Below are 24354 nucleotides of genomic sequence, written 5' to 3' on the forward strand. Positions count from 1 at the left end.
TCTCTCTCTCTCTCTCTCTCTCTCTCTCTCTCTCTCTATCCTTCTCTCTCTTTGCTAACTCTCTATGTCCTCCCTATCTCACTCTCTCTATCATTCTCTTTACTCACTCTCTCTATCCTCCCTCTCTCTCTCTACCTTTCTCTTTGCTCCTCGCCCTCTCTCTCTCACACACATACACACTCTTTTTGTCCTTCTCTTTGCTCTCTCTCTCTCTCTCTCTATAATATATATATATATATATATATATCCTCATTTCTCAACACAATATACTTAACTCATGTTTTGCGTATATATCCTAGAGTCTACAAACTTAACACTACTTTATTCATCCACACAATATAGAAAATGTCAATTCTTTATTGCTTTGTACAACGTGTTATGCATAAACATCCTTGCAACTGTCGATGATATCTTATTGCAAAACCCCAACATGCGTCGCTCTCGCCCTCTTTCTCTCTTTTTTAATATGAAAAATAAGATCATGACATAATCATAAAATTGCTAAACCCAGACACTTAAATATTCACAAACAAATATATTCATTCTACTACAATGTAATCTTCATCCTCTTGGGGATCAATACAAACAATGTTCATGCCTAATTTTTGTGCTACCATAGCACAATCTCCACATCCTACATAAAGCTCTACTATCACTTACCCCTTTTTTACATGACACTTTAACAGGCTATCCCAAAAGTCATATCCATGCTATACCAGACTATCCCAAAACTCATATCCACACTAACATCTGCCTACAAAGAAAACATCTCTCTTAATTCCACAAAAAATGTAACGCCCTTATTTTAGAGCACAAAAATGTTTATTCCATACCTCACCATGCTGTCCCATTTGGGCATCTGTCCCAGTGCATCATGTTGTAAGGATCAATAATATAATCAAGTGAGAAAGGTTGTATATGATTTACTCCAACTACGCTCGTGAAGGTAACAGCGACGAGGGTATGTATCCCACAAGAGTATGAGATGATTTTTTGTAGCAAAAAGTGATGTTTAATGGCAACCTCTATGGTTAGTGTTGCTTACCTCTTGTCCAAATGCCTTTCCAATCTACGTTGTACATCGCACATTCACCACGGTGTCTAAGGAGAAGCCATATTTCTCGACCTACTCTATAATGGTTGCCACTTGATACATAGTACCGATGACAATAATAGAGCCATTGTCATCTAAGATGGTCTCACAAATTTGAAGCAATAAAGGCTCCTTTCCATCTACGTGGCATAAGAATGACATGCACAAAAAATGTAAGAATGACATACATGCAACATATACACAACAACACTTAAGGTCTTAATGAAGGAAAAATCATCTCATCACTCACATGTACATAGATTCTATGGTATGACAATGTCCTTGGGGTAGCCATAAATAGAACCTCATGCTCGTAACCTCACTACAATACAATCACATGTTGTGCTTGTATTGACACCTCTAACATTAAAGGTCTTATCTCTCTCTTTGACCATCTGCAACATATCAAAGAGATGTACTAGCTCTTGTGGACACTCCTGGTTCTGAATTGCACGGCCTATCTTCAAAGAATCCCCAACAAATGTCGTCATCTTTATAGAATCATGTCCTACCACACCATGTTGAGTAGAGTTACACATTAATTGTCATTACAGGATATAAAAGACACACCTTAACAATCCTTTCACATGTGGTCTCATAATTGATTATTACACATGTTAGCACCGAGGCTGCAACAATAGAGGAACTAGCACTTTAATGTTTGCTCGAAACGCTGAGGACTACTATCGAGGTTGTATGACGAGACACTCCTACAAAGCATACATTTTATAAGTGCATGTACCACACACTATCATTACCAATGAGTAAAATCATACTTGGCAAATTCATTTAGATTGTGGTTAGAACACCCAGGCTAGGTGGATTATTATGTCACAATAGTGCATTTGGTGCTTCACCTCTTGATAAGCTTATCTGGATCCATAACTTAATCTACGTTAATATCCGAGTGTAGGCTTTCTTACTCAAAGAAACCTTCCCCTTGTGCAGGATTTGCAATCATTGCAGAGTGTAGTATGCCTCCACTTTCTTTCATCTTTATAAAATGCAATTCTCCATTTCTCTTCGAACTCATTTGTAGGCAAGCTATCTACTAGGGGGTCAATATCTCGAGTGCCTGCAAGGTACTCATCCTATTATTCACGTGTTACAACATTAGTTGATAATATGTAAGTGTTAATCATATATTGCAAGTGTCAAAAGATTGAAGGTTTACCTGGAATACTATTTAGGAAAGTTCTAAAAGCTCGTAGTTGTACTAGGACGGGCAACCCTTTTTTCCTACGTCTAGGCATACTTCTCCATCCATGCCTTGTTCATCGCTCTAGTGTGCCTCATAATTGTTTCTTTATTTGCTAATCCAAGAGCCCTAATGAGGCACACTTTATCCACAAGGGACGAAGAAACATAGCCCACTTCATTCATCCTATGGCCAAAAAAAAAGAGTTATGATGAAAGACAAAACGTACTACACTTGGATCATCCTATGTCAAAGAGACTTGAGACATATATGTAGCATTATATGTTAGTAATGTGTGTGAACACACTTAGGACCGTCGAGGCACTTTTTTCCACTAGGAGGTTTTTTCCCTCGTGCGTATGTACACCTCTTATCTACTCATTTTGGGGTGTGTACTTATCTTTTGTATTTGGCACACATTTGTTCATTCTAATCTAGTGAGTTTGTGTGCTCTTAAGCTTCTCTATCTTGTGTGCTCTCAAGCTTCTCTATCTTGTTCATTCTAATCTAGTGAGTTTGTGTGCTCTCAAGCTTCTCTATCTTGTGTGTGTGCATTGTTGCAACCCTGACCCTAATTCCAACAATTGGTATCAGAGCTAGCTTCCTTAACATTTGATCTAGTAGTCTGCCTCCCTCCTCACAACCCTGTTTTGTCTGTCTCCGATTAAGATATTCTCTTAGGAGAAGAAGGTATATATTGTAGTGTGATGTATACAAAGTATACATCTAAAATTTTCGAGGTCCGCGAAGCTATTTGTGCACGTTTTGGGCACCGCAAGGTTTATGTAGACGTTCTCAGAAAGCGTCTGTAAGATTCCTCCCCCAACCCCTTTTTGATGTCTAGTATATTCCCCTGTAATCAATTCCTTTTCTAAAATATAAGAGATCTTGTTTGTGGCTGTTTTAACCTAGAGAGAGAAAATATTCTAGAGAGAGAATATTCAGATTTTGAATATTTTTGGATAGAAAAATATCTCTTATAATTCAGATGAGTTTCCCTGAAACAGAAATTTAAAAAGAATTTTTCAATGTGCAATTGGAATTAATTGGAAATAGGTATAAAGAACCTTAGCCTAAGGGTCTAGATTTTCAGAAATCTTTAGACTATGGTCCAATTAAGGTTTCTATGGGCCAATAGCATCAATCCACATGTAGGGAGGAGATAAATCCAAATTGTAAAAAGAAAATACCCAAAAATGAGTAAATGCTCACATGAGGTGAAGAGTTGAAAATGTACAAGGGTTATTAATAAAAAAACTATGAGCAATATTAAAAATATGAGATATTTTGGGAATAATGATTTTATTATGACACATATGTAAGGAAGGGGAGTCCCTTAAATGCTCACATAAGATGAAGAGTTGAAAATGTACAAGGTTTATTAGTAAAAAACTATGAGCAATATTAAAATGATTCCATTATGACACATATGTAAGGAAGGGGAGTTCTTTAAAGGAGGTGCATATTTCACATAAGATGAAGAGTTGAAAATGTACAAGGTTTATTAGTAAATAAACACATATGTAAGGAAGGGGAGTTCTTTAAAGGAGGTGCATATTTCACACAAGATGAAGAGTTGAAAATGTACAAGGCTTATTAGTAAAAAAACTATGACACATATGTAAGGAAGAGGAGTTCTTTAAAGGAGGTGCATATTTCACATAAGATGAAGAGTTGAAAATGTACAAGGTTTATTAGTAAAAAACTATGAGCAATACAATTTTGACACATATGTAAGGAAGGGGAATTCTTTAAAGGAGGTGCATATTTCACATGCTTGAATGAGTTTTAAACTCATAAAAATTAAGATATTTCATCTCTCCTCTCTCCTCATTCAAGTCTAGTTCCAAAAAGTTAGCTTAATTGACCTAAAAATGGTCAAAAAGTGACCAAACTGACTTGGAAAATTCTAGAATCGGTTTGCTTGGTTAGGAGCTCAAATTTTCCTATAAATAGAAGCCTCCCCTTGTTGAAAAAAAACATAGTCTCTTATGCTTTGTTACTCTACTCCACCTAAGCCAAAATATATAGTCTCTTATGCTTTGTTACTCTACTCCACCTAAGCCAAAATATATAGTCTCTTATGCTTTGTTACTCTACTCCACCTAAGCCAAATTAGATAGTGTCTTATGCTTTGTTACTCTACTCCACCTAAGCTAAAATATATAGTGTCTTATGCCTTGTTACTCTACTCTACCTAAGCCAAGAACTGTGAATTCTTTAATAATTCACTAGTTTTTGATACTTCTCTCTTTCTTCAATCCCCATTGGTGGCTCCATCAACATACTAAACCAATTGATTGGTTGGGGGCCTCTACCGTGAATAAAGAATCAAGCAAATCATAAGGTAAGTATATTGAATTTTGATCTTTTCTATAATTTCTCAATGATTCTCTCTTCTCAACCCCTCTCAAGCTTGAGAAGTTTAATTGGTATGGTTTTTTTTAAATGCTATTGAAGTTAATTGGTGAATAGTAGTGAAGAGTTACATAATTTAATAAATATAGAAGTTAATTTCCACTTATATTTAAATTCTAATGGTCAAGAAATGGTCATACTCATGACCCATTCTCAATCCAAATGAAGCTTTTCATAAAGCTTTTCCTTAATCCAAGATTAAGCTATGCTTGAGGCCAAATTAATGGCTTTTTGCTATGCTTTTAGTTTATGCACATTGATGATTCAATCCATTATGGATTGATGACCCAATTAGAGACCATTCTAATTGTTTTCTTAATGATCCAATTAGAGACCATTATGGATTGATGACCCAATTAGAGACCATTCTAATTGTTTTCTTAATGATCCAATTAGAGACCATTATGGATTGATGATCCAATTAGAGACCATTCTAATTATTTCCTTAATGATAAGCTTTATCCCTTAGAAAAAAATTAAGATTTATCAGTCATAGTAGCGGAGCTATGGCAAAATTTTTTATAGAAATTACGCATAAAATAAATTCATTCAAAGCATAAAAAGAGGACTTCCTACCATATTCTAGGAACTATTATCCTAGATTAATTAAAAGAATTTTATTATGCATGGAGATGTGGATGTTTGCATGTAGATGTAGATGTATAGATGTAGATGTGGATGTGGAGGTGGATGGATGCATGTAGATGTAGATGTATAGATGTAGATGTGAATGGAGATGTGGATGTATGCATGTAGATGTAGATGTATAGATGTGGATGTGGATGTATACATGTAGATGTAGATGTATAGATACGGATGTGGATGTGGAGGTGGATGTATACATGTAGATGTATAGATACGGATGTGGATGTGGAGGTGGATGTATACATGTAGATGTAGATGTATAGATGTAGATGTGGATGTGGAGGTAGATGGATGCATGTAGATGTAGATGTATAGATATAGATGGGAATGGAGATATGGATGTATGCATGTAGATGTAGATGTATAGATGTAGATGTGGATGTGGAGGTGGATGGATGCATGTAGATGTAGATGTATAGATGTAGATGTGAATGGAGATGTGGATGTATGCATGTAGATGTAGATGTATGGAGGTGAATGTGAATGTGGATGTGGATGTATGCATAGAGATGTAGATGTATGCATGTAGATGTGAATGTACGCATATAGATGTGGATGTATGGATGTGAATATACGATATGCGATGTGAGGGAATCTGAAGTGATGAGATAGAAATGATGTGATGGGATGAGTATACATATAAATGGAATATGGAATAAGTAATGTAGATTGATGAGGGATAATGTGGAAAAATGAAAGTTAAAATAGAAATTGTGTTGTAAACTGTTTGTAAATACTGTTTGTAAATGCTGTTTGTAAATGATTGTTTTATGTCAAGAATGCTGGGGGGAGCATTTTGACCATCTTGTGATTAAAGTCGTGATGGTAAAGTTGCAACTGCTGACGGGGAGTCAATGAAGGACGTCTCGCGTAGCAAGGTCGGCCGAGGTCTTGACCAGCCTCGGTGCGATTAAAATGGTGAGCTTCCGGTACGGTGGATGAGGGGCCAAGGAAGCGGCCTATGCGTGAAGCGCTAGGTTACCTGCGAAGGATCCTAGAGGGTGCTGACCATACGGTGCTCGGGCTCTGGGTTGCCTAGGATACCCACGCGTGCGTCGAGGAAGATATTGGAACAGAGTTGGAGTTGTTTTCTGAAATCGAGCATGGATCTGGTTGATTGACCTTGCTGGTCTTCAATGGATGAGTCCATGGCTCCTTATATGGATCTGTTGGTTGATCTTGCTGATCTTCAACGAGAGTCCATCTTGTTAAGTGATTATATTGCCAAGTATTATGGGCTAGGAACTATCGAAACGGCTCCTGAGCGTTCTAGTTGCCAATGATGCCATAGATACTCTGATGAAGGAATGATGGGAAATTAAGAATCAATTGGATAAATTGGAAGATGGTGATCAATGATACTATGGTTTTATTAAAGGATTGTTTTAAACTGGTTGAATCTGGTTGAAAAAGGCAATCTCATATTGGGTGTGTGAGTGGTGTGACTAGTTTTATTTTGCATGAACATCCGGCTAGGGGGCCTTGGAACTCTTTTCCTTGGTACCCGGGACAAAACCTAACCAAATTTTTAATTGGATCCCATCACTACAGTGGTTGGGCGGTTGGCTAACCCATGGGATTGGATGGGGTTAGGCTGGACTGATGGATCCGTAAATCGAGACTCAAACTTTTGTTTTTACGATAGAAAAAAAAAATAAATCCCGGACAGAAACTGTTCTATGGATAGGAATCAATGGCTGTGCCTCTTGAATGGGGAAAAAAGCGTTGATCCCAATGATCCAAGTGCAAGTTTCTTCCTTGAACTGACTAAGTATCTTATAGATGTAATCGGATCATCTCGATCAGAAATGATCTTGACTACGTTAGAGTAAAAAGTTATCCTGGTGGAATCGCCCGTGCTTTCCGGTAGAGGAAGTTTTTCCGGGTTCGGTTTTGGAACAACCGACGGATTAGTCTCTTATCCGGATATCCGTGGGCGAGGCCCCGAGTGTGGGACCCCTGTCCCGCGCGAGAAGCGCTACTTCCGCTGCCAGTACCCGAATCCGTTGCTCGGTGGGAACAGGGATCTTACAGTTGGTATCAGAGCATTTGGTTAATAAAGATCAACTGAGAAGACAAATATGTCAAAAATTTATCAAGAAACACAAAAAGGTTATAATTGTGTGATATAATTCATACAATTTGATATTCAAACTGAAAGTCGTAATTTAGTAATTGGTTCTTCAGATGGAAGTACCGCAATTATATAGAATCCCTGACTTGCTTGAGGCCTAGACATGATAGTATTTACCTTATAATTCCAAGGGCCGTGACTACCCGTATATACCGAGAGTATACTGCAGCTCTTTACTGACAGTATATACGAGTAAATCTAAGACTTGAAATTATAAGCGTTAATGCTATCTAGATGATGATTTCGAATGTGATTGATATGATTTTTAATTCTGTTTGAGAATGAATGAATTGATTTGGATTCTGATTGAAAATGATGATTGAAAAATGTTGATTTTTAAAAATTAGTTGAAATATAATGAAAACACAATGAGGGGGAATGGGACGAGTTCCTGTGATGATATTCATAACTAGAATGATGATAACGAATTCAGCAAATCACTATGAGATTAGTGGGTTGTGCTGTCAGATTGCTACTGTTAATACTTGACCGGTAGATCAAGTTAAGGGATGTCAAATTGAGAACTTGCTTGACTGAAATTTCCGTGTGGAGGAATGTTCCGAAGGAAACTTTTCGGTCTAATGGACCATTATCATGTTAAAGATATGAATGATATAATCTGAATGAATTGTTATTTAATGATGAGTTCTATATAAGGGATATTTATCCCAGTGTTCTGTTGGGTTGACCAGAATATAAGCAACCCCAAAATAAAAATTGGATCTTAAGAATAAGAGCTGTCCTCTACCTTGCGAGATGAGGACATCTCGCACTTTTTAAGTGGGGTAGGATGTAAGATTCCTCCCCAGCCTTCGAGGTATATAGGAGTAAGAATCTCCCTTTCGGATCTTATAATTATTCCCTCTCTAAAATAAAAGAAAGTTTCTGTTTAAAAAAGGAATACCCTTTTCCTAAAATACTTCTCAGGAGTCACGCCTATTTTAAGGATTTAGAACAATGAGTTTAGAAGTGAGAATCGGTGTTTTGGATACCAAGGTTTTGGTTTTCATTCGAGTATGGCCCAAAAGAAGTTCTTTATCTCTTGGGGAGTATAAGAAGTTATCCCCCAGATATTGTGATCCCTATATCTGAATTCAATGAAAGTAGGTGACAGCCTACAAGTTTCTTTTATCTCCTCATCTCAAAATTCTTAATGCCTTCTATGGAAAAATGTGCCAAACCCAAATCATGGAAAGACGGTAAAACTTCAGTGGCAAGTTACCGTTGGCTTCTAGGTTACGCTAGCTCCTTCCTTTATATAAGTCGTAACTTTTACTTGCCGCTCACAGTAATCTTACTCCCATCAATCTCCTTTCTATCTTAATCTCCTTCATGGCGGCCTGGCAAACAGGAACTAGTTTTATCCATGATGATTTCTCACCTTCAAGACGCAAGAGAGTCTGTGAAGAAAGACTTTATAGAACAGTATGAGCGCTCACTTTTTCCTCACCTAGGAACTTCTGTAGCGCAGACCAAATGGCGGACCTATCAAAACATAACTAGGGTAACACCCTGGGGTCAGCAGCACTTTCGTAACAATGTCCGCTTGGCCATGGTTATCGAAGCCTTGGGTTTGGGTCCCCGATACTACTGCGTCATGAGATCAACGCATCTTGGGTTTTCTGAGCGAGTCTTCTTACTGGCATGTTTTCTTCCTCATGAGAAGATATGCCTTTACCCCGTTTTTGGCTTGCCTCTCAGAGGTCCTTTTGTTAGATCACCTCATACCACTGAGATAGGTGCGGCAATAACCAGCAGAATCATTCCCATAGATGAGTTACCCTATACTTGTGCAGCTTGTGAGGACTGCTTTTGTGACCATATGATGGACGGGCTTATGGAAGTGTAAAGAGTTCTTCTATCTTTACTGTATAAGTCCCGTGAATGAATAAAGTTTAAATCTTGTTCTTATTTTGAATCTTGCTCTCTTTAAGACTTTTTCTTGGTGGTTAATCGTGATTAAAATTTTTTCTCTAAGTCTCATATTCGTGCATCTTGCGAAATTATTCCAAGTTGCGAGATGAGGACATCTCGCGTTTTTTAAGTGGGGTAGAATGTAAGATTCCTCCCCCAACCCCTTTTTGATGTCTAGTATATTCCCCTGTAATCAATTCCTTTTCTAAAATATAAGAGATCTTGTTTGTGGCTGTTTTAACCTAGAGAGAGAAAATATTCTAGAGAGAGAATATTCAGATTTTGAATATTTTTGGATAGAAAAATATCTCTTATAATTCAGATGAGTTTCCCTGAAACAGAAATTTAAAAAGAATTTTCCAATGTGCAATTGGAATTAATTGGAAATAGGTATAAAGAACCTTAGCCTAAGGGTCTAGATTTTCAGAAATCTTTAGACTATGGTCCAATTAAGGTTTCTATGGGCCAATAGCATCAATCCACATGTAGGGAGGAGATAAATCCAAATTGTAAAAAGAAAATACCCAAAAATGAGTAAATGCTCACATGAGGTGAAGAGTTGAAAATGTACAAGGGTTATTAATAAAAAAACTATGAGCAATATTAAAAATATGAGATATTTTGGGAATAATGATTTTATTATGACACATATGTAAGGAAGGGGAGTCCCTTAAATGCTCACATAAGATGAAGAGTTGAAAATGTACAAGGTTTATTAGTAAAAAACTATGAGCAATATTAAAATGATTCCATTATGACACATATGTAAGGAAGGGGAGTTCTTTAAAGGAGGTGCATATTTCACATAAGATGAAGAGTTGAAAATGTACAAGGTTTATTAGTAAATAAACACATATGTAAGGAAGGGGAGTTCTTTAAAGGAGGTGCATATTTCACATAAGATGAAGAGTTGAAAATGTACAAGGCTTATTAGTAAAAAAACTATGACACATATGTAAGGAAGAGGAGTTCTTTAAAGGAGGTGCATATTTCACATAAGATGAAGAGTTGAAAATGTACAAGGTTTATTAGTAAAAAACTATGAGCAATACAATTTTGACACATATGTAAGGAAGGGGAATTCTTTAAAGGAGGTGCATATTTCACATGCTTGAATGAGTTTTAAACTCATAAAAATTAAGATATTTCATCTCTCCTCTCTCCTCATTCAAGTCTAGTTCCAAAAAGTTAGCTTAATTGACCTAAAAATGGTCAAAAAGTGACCAAACTGACTTGGAAAATTCTAGAATCGGTTTGCTTGGTTAGGAGCTCAAATTTTCCTATAAATAGAAGCCTCCCCTTGTTGAAAAAAAACATAGTCTCTTATGCTTTGTTACTCTACTCCACCTAAGCCAAAATATATAGTCTCTTATGCTTTGTTACTCTACTCCACCTAAGCCAAAATATATAGTCTCTTATGCTTTGTTACTCTACTCCACCTAAGCCAAATTAGATAGTGTCTTATGCTTTGTTACTCTACTCCACCTAAGCTAAAATATATAGTGTCTTATGCCTTGTTACTCTACTCTACCTAAGCCAAGAACTGTGAATTCTTTAATAATTCACTAGTTTTTGATACTTCTCTCTTTCTTCAATCCCCATTGGTGGCTCCATCAACATACTAAACCAATTGATTGGTTGGGGGCCTCTACCGTGAATAAAGAATCAAGCAAATCATAAGGTAAGTATATTGAATTTTGATCTTTTCTATAATTTCTCAATGATTCTCTCTTCTCAACCCCTCTCAAGCTTGAGAAGTTTAATTGGTATGGTTTTTTTTAAATGCTATTGAAGTTAATTGGTGAATAGTAGTGAAGAGTTACATAATTTAATAAATATAGAAGTTAATTTCCACTTATATTTAAATTCTAATGGTCAAGAAATGGTCATACTCATGACCCATTCTCAATCCAAATGAAGCTTTTCATAAAGCTTTTCCTTAATCCAAGATTAAGCTATGCTTGAGGCCAAATTAATGGCTTTTTGCTATGCTTTTAGTTTATGCACATTGATGATTCAATCCATTATGGATTGATGACCCAATTAGAGACCATTCTAATTGTTTTCTTAATGATCCAATTAGAGACCATTATGGATTGATGACCCAATTAGAGACCATTCTAATTGTTTTCTTAATGATCCAATTAGAGACCATTATGGATTGATGATCCAATTAGAGACCATTCTAATTATTTCCTTAATGATAAGCTTTATCCCTTAGAAAAAAATTAAGATTTATCAGTCATAGTAGCGGAGCTATGGCAAAATTTTTTATAGAAATTACGCATAAAATAAATTCATTCAAAGCATAAAAAGAGGACTTCCTACCATATTCTAGGAACTATTATCCTAGATTAATTAAAAGAATTTTATTATGCATGGAGATGTGGATGTTTGCATGTAGATGTAGATGTATAGATGTAGATGTGGATGTGGAGGTGGATGGATGCATGTAGATGTAGATGTATAGATGTAGATGTGAATGGAGATGTGGATGTATGCATGTAGATGTAGATGTATAGATGTGGATGTGGATGTATACATGTAGATGTAGATGTATAGATACGGATGTGGATGTGGAGGTGGATGTATACATGTAGATGTATAGATACGGATGTGGATGTGGAGGTGGATGTATACATGTAGATGTAGATGTATAGATGTAGATGTGGATGTGGAGGTAGATGGATGCATGTAGATGTAGATGTATAGATATAGATGGGAATGGAGATATGGATGTATGCATGTAGATGTAGATGTATAGATGTAGATGTGGATGTGGAGGTGGATGGATGCATGTAGATGTAGATGTATAGATGTAGATGTGAATGGAGATGTGGATGTATGCATGTAGATGTAGATGTATGGAGGTGAATGTGAATGTGGATGTGGATGTATGCATAGAGATGTAGATGTATGCATGTAGATGTGAATGTACGCATATAGATGTGGATGTATGGATGTGAATATACGATATGCGATGTGAGGGAATCTGAAGTGATGAGATAGAAATGATGTGATGGGATGAGTATACATATAAATGGAATATGGAATAAGTAATGTAGATTGATGAGGGATAATGTGGAAAAATGAAAGTTAAAATAGAAATTGTGTTGTAAACTGTTTGTAAATACTGTTTGTAAATGCTGTTTGTAAATGATTGTTTTATGTCAAGAATGCTGGGGGGAGCATTTTGACCATCTTGTGATTAAAGTCGTGATGGTAAAGTTGCAACTGCTGACGGGGAGTCAATGAAGGACGTCTCGCGTAGCAAGGTCGGCCGAGGTCTTGACCAGCCTCGGTGCGATTAAAATGGTGAGCTTCCGGTACGGTGGATGAGGGGCCAAGGAAGCGGCCTATGCGTGAAGCGCTAGGTTACCTGCGAAGGATCCTAGAGGGTGCTGACCATACGGTGCTCGGGCTCTGGGTTGCCTAGGATACCCACGCGTGCGTCGAGGAAGATATTGGAACAGAGTTGGAGTTGTTTTCTGAAATCGAGCATGGATCTGGTTGATTGACCTTGCTGGTCTTCAATGGATGAGTCCATGGCTCCTTATATGGATCTGTTGGTTGATCTTGCTGATCTTCAACGAGAGTCCATCTTGTTAAGTGATTATATTGCCAAGTATTATGGGCTAGGAACTATCGAAACGGCTCCTGAGCGTTCTAGTTGCCAATGATGCCATAGATACTCTGATGAAGGAATGATGGGAAATTAAGAATCAATTGGATAAATTGGAAGATGGTGATCAATGATACTATGGTTTTATTAAAGGATTGTTTTAAACTGGTTGAATCTGGTTGAAAAAGGCAATCTCATATTGGGTGTGTGAGTGGTGTGACTAGTTTTATTTTGCATGAACATCCGGCTAGGGGGCCTTGGAACTCTTTTCCTTGGTACCCGGGACAAAACCTAACCAAATTTTTAATTGGATCCCATCACTACAGTGGTTGGGCGGTTGGCTAACCCATGGGATTGGATGGGGTTAGGCTGGACTGATGGATCCGTAAATCGAGACTCAAACTTTTGTTTTTACGATAGAAAAAAAAAATAAATCCCGGACAGAAACTGTTCTATGGATAGGAATCAATGGCTGTGCCTCTTGAATGGGGAAAAAAGCGTTGATCCCAATGATCCAAGTGCAAGTTTCTTCCTTGAACTGACTAAGTATCTTATAGATGTAATCGGATCATCTCGATCAGAAATGATCTTGACTACGTTAGAGTAAAAAGTTATCCTGGTGGAATCGCCCGTGCTTTCCGGTAGAGGAAGTTTTTCCGGGTTCGGTTTTGGAACAACCGACGGATTAGTCTCTTATCCGGATATCCGTGGGCGAGGCCCCGAGTGTGGGACCCCTGTCCCGCGCGAGAAGCGCTACTTCCGCTGCCAGTACCCGAATCCGTTGCTCGGTGGGAACAGGGATCTTACAGCGTCATTTTTGGATTGGTTCTGCTCGATTTTGGGTGTTTGGGTTGTGTAGTGGCAAAGATTTGGTGTGCAGTAGCATCTACATTGTCTTCAACAACATCGACCATCATACTTTCACCAGTAACACTTTATTCTCTACTCTGTGTTATTTTTCATACACTTTGTAAGTGATTCAGTCAGTTGGCAGCCATCCAGGTTTGTATTCAGTGAATACTGTACTTGCAATGTGTTGAAAGATTTTGCATTTGGTAGAAAGTCATAATATACAGTATTGATGTATTCAACATGTTGTCTACACTGAGGATAAACTTGATGGGACTAACTACCCATTGTGGTCCTATATGATGAGGCAGGTGCTGGTTGCTAAAGGCCTTTGGAATGTGGTCAGTGGTAGTGAAAACTCGTCCTGTTTCACAACTACCAGTGCAACTAGGTGCTGTAGGTACATATGAAGAAGAATCTGATACGGATGTGGCTCCTCCACATGCACCACCAGTACCTCCCACTGTTGCTCAAATGAGATGGAGTCTGAGCACATGAATGAGGGAGACTTAATGGGCAGCTTCTTGACCAAAATCAAAGATTTTAAGGAGCAGCTTACTAATGTGGATGAGATATATCCTGATAGTACATTGGTGCCCACAGTTCTCAATGCATTGCCGGATTCTTATCAGAGTTTTGCCTCTATCCTTAGACTCATGATGAAGGGAAATCCAAATGCCCATACATTTGATGAGCTGGTTTCAATACTCTTGCAAGAAGAGTAGTCTAGGCAAAACAAATCTGTTATGTGAGTTGGTGACCAAGCTTTTGTTGCCAATCAGAAAGGCAAAGGTAAAGCTTATTTGCATGGTGGCTATAAGCCATAATCAGAATCCTCAGGTAGTAAGGATGCAGAGAAAGAAGGTGATAAGCCTAAAAAGAAGGGCAAGTGTCACTATTGCAGGAAACTAGGGCACTACATAAATGAGTGAAAGAAAAGGCTAGAGAAGGAGAAAAAGAAAGAATCGGGCATAGCCCTTGTGTGGCTACCAGTTCATTCTCACTCATCTTGATGGGCGCCAAGTGTAGAGAAGAAAGAATTTGCAAGTTTCATGTCAGTGGGGCAGAATCGAATGCTTGGTACTTTGACAGTGGTGCTAGTAAGCACATTACGTCACAAAAAAAATTATTCTCATCTCTGGAATCTATCCCAAGTGTAGGAACCATCACATGTGCAAATGGTTTCTCATATCTTGTCAAAGGAGTTGGTAGAGTTGTGCTCACTACTACTACTGTAAATGGAGGCGCATTTACTCTTTCTAAAGTTTTATATGTGCCAGGCATTAAGAAGAGGTTATTGTCAGTTTCACAGCCTTAGCCTTGTCAGGCTTGACGATGAAATTTGTGGATGATAGATATACAATTCAAGATAGAAATGATGGTTATTCTATCATTGCCTCAAGTACCTTGTTTCATGGCCTATATAAGATGGGTGTATTTGAGAAGTTGCAGCATGATGCTTGCTTAGTCTCCATGACTCGTGCTATGAGTGATGCAGAATTATGGCATGTACGATTTAGCCATCTGAATTATGGCAGTTTGTTACACCTTCAAAGGTATGATATGGTGCCTGAGTTGCCAACTCTTGAGAACCCTACTAGACATGTATGTGAGGGGTGTATTCTTGGTAAAATTCATCCGACATCATTTCCAAAGGATGGATATGTAGAGCTGTTAAGAAATTACAGCTTATACATAGTGATGTATGTGGTCCTATGAGGACACCATCTATTGGGGGATATCTCTACTTCGTCACTTTTATTGATGATTACTCCAGATATAGCTGGGTGTATCCATTAAAGTAGAAGTCATAGTTTTTTATGTGCTTTAGGCACTTTGTATCCATGGCTGAAAATGCATGTGAATGTAAAGTTGGCACCCTTCGTTCAGATCGGGGGGGGAGTATATATCCAGGGAATTTCATGCATATATGGCTGGAAAAGGCATAAGGCATCAATGTACAGTGCCATACACACCTTAGCAAAATGGTGTGGCTGAGAGGAAGAACATGTCTCTCATGGAGATGGCACGATGTATGGTGAAAGCCCAAGATTTACCTCATGGTTTTTGGTTAGAGGCAAGTATGTGCACAAACTATGTGTTGAATAAATGCCATACCAAGGCCTTGCAGTCTAAAACTCCTTATGAAGCTTGGCATGGTAGGAAGCCTTTTATGGCTCATTTGCGTGTTTTTGGTTGTCTTGCTTATGCTCTTATGCCCGAGAAACAATGCAGTAAGCTTGATGATAAGGCAGTTAAATGCATATTTGTGGGATACAGTAGTTCAAAGATATAGACTCTACCATCCGGCCTTAAAGTGGATTTTGGTAAGTAGAGATGTTGTTTTTGTCGAAAACTTAGTTCAACCCATTCTTTCATGCAAAAAATAGCAGAATGTATGCTCACAGGACATGGTTGATTCGCTCCTACCTTTGTTTAATGGAGGGCAGCCATATGTAGAGCAATTGAATGGAGGGCAACCATATGTAGAGCAATTGAATGTTTGATTTGCTCCTACCTTTGTTTAATGGAGGGCAGCTATATGTAGAGCAATTGAATGGAGGGCAACCATATGTAGAGCAATTGAATGTTTGATTCGCTCCTACCTTTGTTTGATGGAGGGAAAGCCATATGCAGAGCAATTGAATGCTCAAGCAAGTGCTGAAATTCAGCCTTTACAGGTGTAAAATCAGCCAACAAAATAGCCTTTTGATGAGGTAATTATTGAGGACTTAGTGGGGATGAGGAGAGAGCAGCCATAGAAGAATCTAGGCGTATGCCAAAATGGCTTGTGCAGACATGGGATAGCAAGTTGGCAGCTCCTTTACCTAGCAGAACGCATGCTCATACATATTATTCTCGTGTGGATCATGTTCTCAATTCTACTTTATGTAATGAGGAGGAACCTGATTCCTTTGAGAAAGCACAGGATGATGATCATTGGATGCATACTATGCATACTATGCACGATGATGATCATTGGATGCATACTATGCAGGATCAGTATAACTCTATACTCAAGAATGACACCTGGTATTTGACAGATCTACCTCATAGCAAGAAGGCCATTGGTACTAAGTGGGTTTATAAGTTGAAACGCAAAGCATATGGTAGCATTGATCGTTACAAGGCCAGACTTATTGAAGGGGTATGCCCAGCAAAAAGGCATTGATTATGATGAGACCTTTGTACCCATATCTCGTATAACTACCATTAGGTGTCTCATTGCTTTGGCATCACATCATGGGTGGAATGTACATCAGTTGGACATTAAGACTGGATTTCTTGAATAGTGATTTACATGAGGAGGTGTATGTATCACAGCCTCCTGGTTTTGTTGTTGTGAAAGGAGAAGAGTATAAAGTATGCAGTTGAAAAAGGCTCTTTATGGCCTTAAGCAGGCTCCTAGAGCATGGTATGAGAAGATTCAAACATACTTGGTTGCAAATGATTCTTGTAATAGTCCAACAGAGAGTACCCTCTATGTGAAGAGGAGTAAGGACACATTTTTGGTCATCGTTCTATACGTTAATGACATGCTGCTCACGGCACCCGATATAGATTAGATTTCAGCCTTCAAGGCTGATTTGCAGTCATCGTTTGAGATGTTAGATTTGGGCCCTTGCATTACTATTTGGGGAGTCAGTTTATGCAGCACAATGATGGCATTATTATGTTATAGTCTAAATATATATAGAAGCTATTGAAGAGGTTTAATCTTGAAGACTGTAAACGTGTGGCTACACCTATGGAGACAAGTACTCGACTTAGTCTTCAAGATGCAGGAGACTCTTTTGATGCTAGTTTGTATCAGCAGGCTGTTGGATCTCTTCTTTATGTGTGCAACATGAGGCCAGATATACAGTATGCGGTCTCATAGTTGAGCAGATTTATGCATAGCCCAAGTACGAAGCATTGGTAGGCTGTTAAGCAAGTTTTTCGCTATTTACAGGCACTCAGTATTTTGGATTGTTTTATCCAAAAAGGGGTGAGTCACAGCTGCATGCTTTTAGTGATTCAGATTGGGTTGGATGTTATGACACACGAGTGTCCACTAGTGGGTTTTGCTTTTGCCTTGGGTGATTCATATATATCATGGCTCAGCAAGAAGCAGTCTATAGTGGCCACTTCCAATTGTGAAGCTGAGTATAGGGCAGCTTTTACAGCTACAGTTGAGTGTGTGTGGCTCAGACATCTTATGGCTGATTTGGGTGTTGGATAGTTGTCTAGCACTACGATTTTCACTAACAGCCAGAGTGCATTAGTAGTTGCGAGGAACCTAGTGTTTCATGCTTGCACTAAGCACATTGAGGTGCATTACCACTATGTGAGGGAAAGACTCTCTGCAGAGCAGAGATCAGCTTAGTCTATGTGCCTACACATGACAACATGGCAAATTTGTTCACGCGAAGGCTCTTCCTCGTGAAAAGATCAAAGCTTTTCGTAAAGCTTTGGACTTACTGCCTTTTTAGGATTGATCAGCCATACCCTGTACATGTTCACATCATCACTCTAGGGGGGATTTGTAGCATTATATGGTAGTGATGTGTGTGAACATACTTAGGATCGTCGAGGCACTTTTTCCCTCACTAGGAGGTTTTTTCCCCCATGCGTATGTACACCCTCTTATCTACTCATTTTGGGGTGTGTACTTATCTTTTGTATCTGGCACACATTTGTTCATTCTAATCTAGTGAGTTTGTGTGCTCTCAAGCTTCTCTATCTCGTGTGTGTGCATTGTGGCAGCCCTAACCCTAATTCCAACAATATATTCTCATAATGTGTACGCTCCGTTACTTGTTTAAGTGAGCTATGACTGTGAGGACCTCCCCCTTGCTACCCTTATTGAAGTCAATAAGGATAGCATCAACACATGGATGTTTTGATACAACATTCTTGAATGCTACAATCAGTGTGAAGCTAATTAGTCCCAATTTTATTTTAAAAAACTTAACACCACATAGAAAAAGTAATCAATTTAAGATGACTCACATTTACTAATCTCTTCCATCCATGCCACAATGCAATGAATGCCGTCCCATATATAAAACATCTTGTTGCTCATAAATTTTCACTCTGTGCCTTGATCACATTCTCAAACTCCTTGTTTCTCATTCGCCATATGTCATCCCATGCATTAACATCATGTTGCGTCACTTCTCTAACATGATTATGATATGAGGAGATAAAACAAATGAACTTGTATCAATAGGTAACATAGCCATTTGTATAGAATTCCCTTGCCAGTTTCTTGTACTTAAACTACACTCTTCACACAAATAGGTTAGGCACAAGTCTGCACAAGGGAATAGGTGGCAAAGGAGTGGATTTCTACACCTGCAATGCACACACACAGGTTGTGCTTGGGAGCCATACAAATACCTTATGCGAGATTTGGTAAAAAGTGGATAACAATTACCTTTACTCTCTTTCGGTTGTCTTGTAGGAGTTCTAGTCGCAAACGAGTTGCATGTGTCACCATAAAGTGGTCTTCATTATCACCTTCTTTTTCAGTTCCCTCCTCCACCTCTCTATCTTTTGCGTGTGTCACCATGAAGTGGTCTTCATTTGTTGCTTTCATGGATTTTGAAGAAGCACCTTTTTTTTGAAGAAGCACCTTTCTTTGAAGGGTGTGGTGGATTTCGTCAAGGAGGAGCATTATCTTCATCATCTTCTTGCATTGTTTTCCTCCTCTTCTTTGTACTTGACACTTATTGGCTTGCTTGTCTAATAGGTGTGCTCTTTAAGTGTTGTGCACGCTTTGGATGTAGGGTTTTCTTTGATGTGTTTAGATCAATCTAAACGCATTAACATATATAAGACAAATTACTCTATCGCTTGCTATAAATTACTCTTAACAAAACCATAAAAAAGAGCATAATTGCAAAAGATATAAAACCACTAATGCAATCGTTTACTACAAACAGTTTTAGAGGAAAAGAAAGAGGTACTTCTCCCACTTCGATATCCTTAATCGACACGCTAACATGACCAACAGGGCAAAGGAATTCCATGGACGGTATCCACAGTAGGGTTTTTTGTGCCATTGGACATTAAGAACACTTGTGTCCCTCATTCAAGTTGAGAAGGCACCATGTAAAAAAGAGGAGCTTGAAAGGTGATTGGAAGAGGAGAGAAAGAGACCGAGCAAATAGAATGAACAAAAAAGAAAGAAACTAAGAAGATATAAATAAAAGAAGAAGAGATCTAAATAGGAAAAAAGCTATAAATAGAGAGAAAGCTTAAATAGAGAAAGAGCTAAAAATAGATAGATAAAATATTAAGAAAAATAAATTTAGGGTTTGAGAAAAAGAATGAACAAAAAGAAAGAGAGGTGTTGGAGAGTGATAAGAGATAAGAGAGAGAGAGAATGAATTAAAAGAAAGAAAGAGAGAGAGAGAGAGAGAGAGAGAGAGAGAGAGAGAGAGAGGGGGGAGGCATGGGCGTGAGAGAGAGTGAGAGGGGGGGCGTTGGCGCGTGTGTGCACGAGAGACAGAGAGGCGGTGGCCTTAAGTGAGGGAAGGGCCCGCTCACTAAGGGTGACGTCGCCATTAGTGAGGGGGTCCTCCCTCACTTATGGCCAACTAAGGGCGACATTGTCCTTAGTGAGGGGGCCCTCCCTCACTTAAGGCCAACTAAGGGCGACATTGTCCTTAGTGAGGGGGCCCTCCCCTCACTTAAGGCCACCGCCCCCCCCCTCTCTCTCTCTCTCTCTCTCTCTCTCTCTCTCTCTAAACCACCACTCTCTCTTTTAAAAAGGGAGATTAGAGGGAGAGGGAGAGGAAGAGACAGAAGAAAGAATTAAAAAAGAGTGAGAGAGAGAGAGAGAGAGAGAGGAAGAAAGAATTAAAAGAGAGAGAGAGAGAGAGAGAGGGGCGGGCACCTTAGCCCCCTCGCTAAGGGCGATGTCGCGCTTAGTGCAGGAGCTATGGCGCCTGCCCCTCTCTCCCTCCCTCTCTCTCTCTCTTTCTTTCTTGTGCCTGCAAGCTCTCTCTCTCTCTCTCTCTCTCTCTCTCTCTCTCTCTCTCTCTCTCTCTCTAGTTTGGGTGCTATGCCTTCTAGATCCATTTTTATTATCTCTGTAGTAGTAATCAAGTTAATGTTGAAAAATTGTTCAATCAAATCTTTGAGTTTCAATTTTGTTATTACAAAAGAATGATTGTTACACTTGGAAATAATTATTTTATCCAACTATTAAAATTGATTATGCCTAAATCTCAAAGAAATGATTATTAGATCTCACATTCCACTTATTATTAGATTGATCAAGGTTACGAAAAAAGGGATATATTTGATAATATGAAAAGAAAAAAGTATTACAAAAAGAAGATGTTATTATATAAAATTTTATATATTAAATAGAATAGATGGTTATTCAAAATCATGATTTTAATCATAACAATTATAAGTAGTTAGAAAAGTTAAACATAGTTAGAAAAGTAATTATTAATGAGAGTTAGTTATGTAAGTATTTATTATTAAATATAATTCTTGAAAATGAATTTTAGATTTCATACATTAATGACACTATTTATAATGATTGAAGAGTATTTTATGTTTGTCAGAAATAATATATTTTTTTAAAATGAATATATTTTAAAATTAAGTCTAATATGTTTAGATTTAGTGTTTAAAATTTGATTTCATTTTCATTAGTTTGTTGTGTGTTTGTGAGTTGATTTTGTGAGATATAGTGCTTGACAAATAGAGATCTTTTTCTTTCCTATCTTCTTTTGGTCTGTTTTTTATTTTATTGACATGGACACAACTTTTCACATTTTTGTAGGAGGTTTGGAGAATGATCCTATTGTAAAACTATGCAGGGACGTTTTTATATTACTAAACTTGATGATTTTGATGAAATATTATATCCTCATTCTGGATTGAAGGTTTTTGCAATCAAACCACAAGATGATGGTATAGATCATCTTATATCTATCTAGTCAGCTAGACCCATATTTGATAAAGATATAACAATTGAATACCTGGTTGTTCCAACACTAAAGCAAGTCATTATTGATCTTACAATGGAATATTCTCCCAAAGTTACACCACTTCAGAAGAGTATGATCAAATACTTATTGTATGAGGAATCTCATGCAAGTGTTCCTTGTAGAATGTTATTAGCAAGTACGCATATTGAGAAGGTAGAATAGATTCCTCAAATCTATAATGGCAATGTGGCTTTTGAGTTACCGAATGTACGTGATCCTTCAACCTCTCCAATGTAAGGAATGGAGCAAGCACATGATGGCCATTGTTGGGTGAAACTTGTAGAGAGCCATGTGAAGTTTCCTAGAGTAGTACAAAAGAGTTCTTGTGGAGGCTTATTTGAGTGCACTTATGCCTTGTGTGGAAGTAGAACTATGAATGGTACACTGAATACAACATCATGGATTGGTAAGCTTATTATCTTGGTTCGATTTCAATAAATCATGATTAATAAGAGTATTTATTAGGACTTTTGCATTTTTCCAAATAATAGGCAAGCTCACACAGAAGCTTCTGTCTCTTTGCTGGGCTTAACAACGGATGGATATGGCTCTCTAGTTTGTTTCTACTACGAGAACAAACCTGTATGTAAAAGAATGTGTGGTGCTATGGTGTACTATGGTATGCCTACCGACCCACACATGACTAGATTGATGATACATCAAGGGGAACATTTGCATGCAGTGCAAAGGGGCACATCAAGACATGCATTACAAAGATAAGAGAACTTGTATAAGAGGCAGTTTCAGAGGTGGCTACAAGTGGCCCAAGGAAGATACACATGGATATCACCAAACAACTTATATTCCATGCAGTTGTCTCAGGAGGCATACGAAGGATGGATCAAATATTAGCAACATGGAGTTGTTGCTATTATTGGAACACATTCATCCCTTAATTCAATGTCAAGAAGGTAATGCGTATTCCAGAAATTCTTTGATTATTCTTCTCAACTTAAGTTTACATAGTTTTGTTAAGTTCTTCAATTATCTTATAGATTCAAAAGGACAAGAAGTAAATGATATAGCCAATTGGTCAACAAAGTACAGAAGTGGCATATTGGATATGCCAACCACCAGGAGAATAGATTCGACAATTTCAAACACACAACTATGGTCTTTGAGCATTTGGTCATTAAGGTTGGACAGATGGAAGTGTTTGTAATTGAGATCGAGGAATCCCTACTACACAATGAAAAATACCGGGAGATTATGGGAAAGAATCCAGTATGCACATGTCTCGATTTTCAAATCAAGGTAGGTGATGGTTATGCATGCAAGCACCTTTATTTTGTATATTTGTGTATCTTTGTGTTAGATGCAAACCATAATATGTTTATACATCAACTCACTGTAAAAAAAGGAGGACATAATGAAAATGTTCAGCAGGAGAACAATCTGAAAAGGACCTTGTACTGTTGATGACATTGTACTATAGTTTTGAAAAGGTCCATGTTGTAGAAATAAAATGTTCTTTGTATTACCTCTCTAGCAAGGTCTATTTACTTTTCATTTTTTAAATGTTTTAGTAAGACAATCAATATGGTTGTATATCAATGGAATATGTTCATTGATTATTTCAAGGTTTTCTCAATGTTGATGTCTACGTAGATTTTCTTGAATATATTACTTATTCATGCAATTCCTCATTTTACACACAACACTTATCCATGTATTTACTTTTCTAAATTTAGGGAATAGCCATGCATCTACTTTTCTAAATTTAGATAATAGCCATGTGAAATTCCTTTTTGCTTTTAACTTTGTGTATGTATAAATATGACCCCTGGCTCTTACTCGACCTCTTACTCTAATCCTCACTTCTAAATCTTATTGCCCCCCTCTCCCTCTTATTATATTTCTCTCCCTCACCATCATTTTCTTCCTTAACAACCCTCACCATCATCAACTAACCTTGTTGATCTCAATTATGTTTTCTTCTAATGGCCCCAACTATACTCTGAAGGATACCCTTGATAGGGTTTACAAATATTTGTGCAACAAAATGGGCGGAGATGCGGTAGAACATTTGAGAATCACAACAGAGGCCCGTAATTGCAGCAAGATGCTAGAGGAAGAGCCTATTGATTCTGGAGATTTGTATGTGTGGAATATGAAGATTGGAAGCGCTATTGCCACTTGACGAAATTACGAGTACATTGCCGAAGAGAAGGAGGAGCCCCTCTGAGAGGAGTTGAAGAATAGAGAAGCCTATAAAAGTGCATAGGTGTAGGAACCCTAGGTAGTTATGGTATGTTATCAATTATAAACAGTGTTTAATTGCGATAGCCCTTATAAGTACGTAGATGTCTTTAGCTTGAGAGGATGTTGTAATAACCTTTATGGAATAAAGTGGTCTTTCAACTATAATTCGCCCTGTCTTTTTTATTAATTGCCTTGTCAAATTTCTGGTTTGTTGTATGTGATCCAAATGAAATTTCTTTTCGAGAGAAATTTTATATTGCCCACAATTTTGTATTGTTCAATGTT

Source organism: Cibotium barometz, chromosome 31 (assembly GCF_041138505.1).
Source record: "Cibotium barometz isolate CiBa-2024 chromosome 31, ASM4113850v1, whole genome shotgun sequence".
NCBI lineage: Eukaryota > Viridiplantae > Streptophyta > Polypodiopsida > Cyatheales > Cibotiaceae > Cibotium > Cibotium barometz.